Consider the following 2945-nt stretch of genomic DNA (forward strand, 5'->3'; position numbering starts at 1 on the left):
TTGATTTTATGAAGATGAGTGGGACGGCTGTTTATCCAGCCTATGTCCCAACTTTCACGGACTTGCTGTTTTACCCAGCGGACAATGTCAGATGGAGGACAGGGCATGTCTGGGGGTTCTATTTTGCTGCCCTTGCCGGCCAATATGTCGGCGGCTGTGTTTCCGCGGATTCCTGAGTGACCAGCAACCCAGCAGAAGGAGATGTTTTTATTTGAAGCAGCCTCTTCTTCAGCAAGAGTAGGACTGGAGGGAAAAGCGCCAATTGCGAGCCTAATTGCTTTATTGTAAATTGGTTGAATGGTGTTTAACACCCTGTCCCCTCCACGGCTGAAGGTGCCTATTCCGTAAAGGATTTGTGGGACCAACCAAACATTTACAACATTTAGCAGCGTCTTTCTATGACCAGAGGCTAGGTTGCCTGCGATAGCCTTGATGATGTTCAATTTCTTTCTGGTGGCTATTTTGGTCTTTTGGGAATGTGATAGGAAGTTGAGTTTCTTGTCGAAAGTAACCCCTAGTATTTTCAATGTCCTCATTGTAGGGATCGGGATTTTGTCGAGCTGAAGATAGGTTCTCCTTCTGAGAGCTTTTCCGATATGTATGTGTTTGGATTTCTCCGGGGAAATTTTGAAACCTGTTTTTAGAGCCCAGTTTTGGATGAAGTCTAAGGTTTTTTGAAGCCTCTTTCTCTGAATTCAGCCGGAGCAGCTCGTAGAGATAAGAGTGATGTCATCTGCATAGACTATGATTTTTATATGGTCGGGGATAACCTCGAATAGCGATTGCATGGTAATGTTGAAGAGGGTTGTTGAAAGTGCTGAGCCTTGGGGGAAGCCGTTTTCTGGGATTTTTAGAGAAGATTGGTGGTTGTTAATAACGGTTTTGAAAGACCGGTTTTCTAGAAAACTTTTAATGAAGAGACCTAACCTCCCACGAATCCCCCAGTTGAAAAGGCTTTTCAGCACTGGGTACCTCCATGCCCGATCGAAGGCCTTGGATAAATCCAGGGAAACAATATCAATGTGATGTAATTTTTCAGTTGCGTCGTCTAGGATTTTTTCGATTGCTACAAGGCAATCTTCTGTTATTTGACTCTAGAAAAGTCGTTAAGCGTCGATTGATCATTTTTTCCAAGACTTTCCCAACACAACTTAGAAGAGTGATGGGGCGGAAATTGTCAAGAAGATGGTTGTTCATGTCTGGTTTCGGGATACAGATCATTAAACCCTCTTTCCAGCAACTGGGGAGGGTTCCACTGTCCCAGACTTTGTTGAGGAGCTTCAGAAGTGCTTTTTTCCCGAGATGGGGTAGATTCTTAAGCATAGGGTAGCTGATGTCATCAGGTCCTGTGTATCCTTGTTTGACTTTGTTCAGTACCCAATCGAGCTCTTTGAGGGAGAGGTTTTTGTTGAAGTCAAATTCCACATCGGTATGAAAATCGATGGGAATTCTTTCGCATTCCGTTTTGTGGGTTAGAAAGGTTTGGTCGTAGTTTTGATTGGAGGAGGCGGATGCAAAGAAATCTCCAAACGCTTCGGCGATGATTTTCCGGTCGTTGGTGTATTGACCGTTAATTAGAAGATTATATTCTTTGCTCCTTTTCTTGCCATGAAGCCTGCCAATCTTACTCCATAACTCCTTTGTTGACGCGTTGGGAATAATTTCGCTGACGAATTTAACCCAACTGTTGTGCTTGGCTGTGTTGATAACAGTCTTAGCTTCTTTGCGAGCCCTTTGGAACTCTGTAAGCAGAGTGGGTCTCAGTGGGCTGTCCGGATTGGCCTTTCTTAATTTGCGAAGGGCCTTACGTCGACCTTTGATCGCTGCCTTCACCTCAGGTGACCACCATGGGACGCATTTCCTGCCAGGAATGCCACTGGTTCTGGGGATGTACACCATTGCAACTTCTAGGACAACTTTGGAGAATTCCTCGGCTGTCCAATCTCGTTTAGCGGAGAGGCGGTTTTCAATGTCAAACTGATAGCCAGCCCAGTCAGCGTATTCAAATTTCCATCTTGGCCTTGTTGAAAACTCTGGAGAAGTTTGGCCGAAGGAAGTGAAGATTGGAAAATGATCGCTTCCGCAAGTATCATCGTGGATGTTCCAAGAAAGTTTTGAAGATAGTTTGTCTGATACTATAGTGAGATCGATGGCTGAAGTAGTACCAGAATAATGGATTCTGGTGTGTTGGCCGTTGTTAAGAAGGAGAAGAGAATGGTCGGATATGAAATCCTCAATGATGGATCCTTTTCGATCGAGGTATGCACCTCCCCAGGCGTATGAGTGGGCGTTGAAATCACCCATAAGCATGATTGGGGCGGGAAGTTGGGCGAACAGGTGGTCCAGTTGGCCGCGTAGAGTGTTCGGATCGGAATCATTAGTGATGTAGATGCTAACGACGGTGATTGGAAAGGGGTGTTTAATGCGCACTACCACTGCCTGAAGATCAGTGGTAATGGGAAGAAGATCATGTGGAGTGCCATCCTTGATTGCGATTGCAACTCCGTGTTTTGAGGGGTTGGGACCCTCTTTGAAGTATGTGATGAACTTGGAATGAAATTTTTATCGAAGTTGTTTGGTGTCATAGTTTCCTGAAGGGCTATGAATGTAGGATTGGAGCTCGAAATAAGCATTTTCAATTCTAAAATATTTTGTCGGATACTTCTGATATTCCATTGTATCCCGAATTTCTGTATTGGAGTGAATGTGTTAGAGTGATTTAACTCTAATTCCTAAGTCTTAGTTGTGTTGTGTTTGGACTATCCAAAGAGGATTAGTTCGATTGTCCTACACCCTTGGAAAGAGAAGCTTTCTTCGGGGTGTTGTTCTTGTTTGGTGTGGAGGTCTTTGGGGTGTTTGTTGTGTGTGTGTTGTTGTTGTTTTTTTATGTATGTACGTTGTTGTTGTTGTTTTTTGTTTGATGTGCGTTGTTGTTGTTGTTGCTG

The sequence above is a fragment of the Toxorhynchites rutilus genome, chromosome 3 (genome assembly GCF_029784135.1).
Source record: "Toxorhynchites rutilus septentrionalis strain SRP chromosome 3, ASM2978413v1, whole genome shotgun sequence".
NCBI classification, from domain to species: domain Eukaryota; kingdom Metazoa; phylum Arthropoda; class Insecta; order Diptera; family Culicidae; genus Toxorhynchites; species Toxorhynchites rutilus.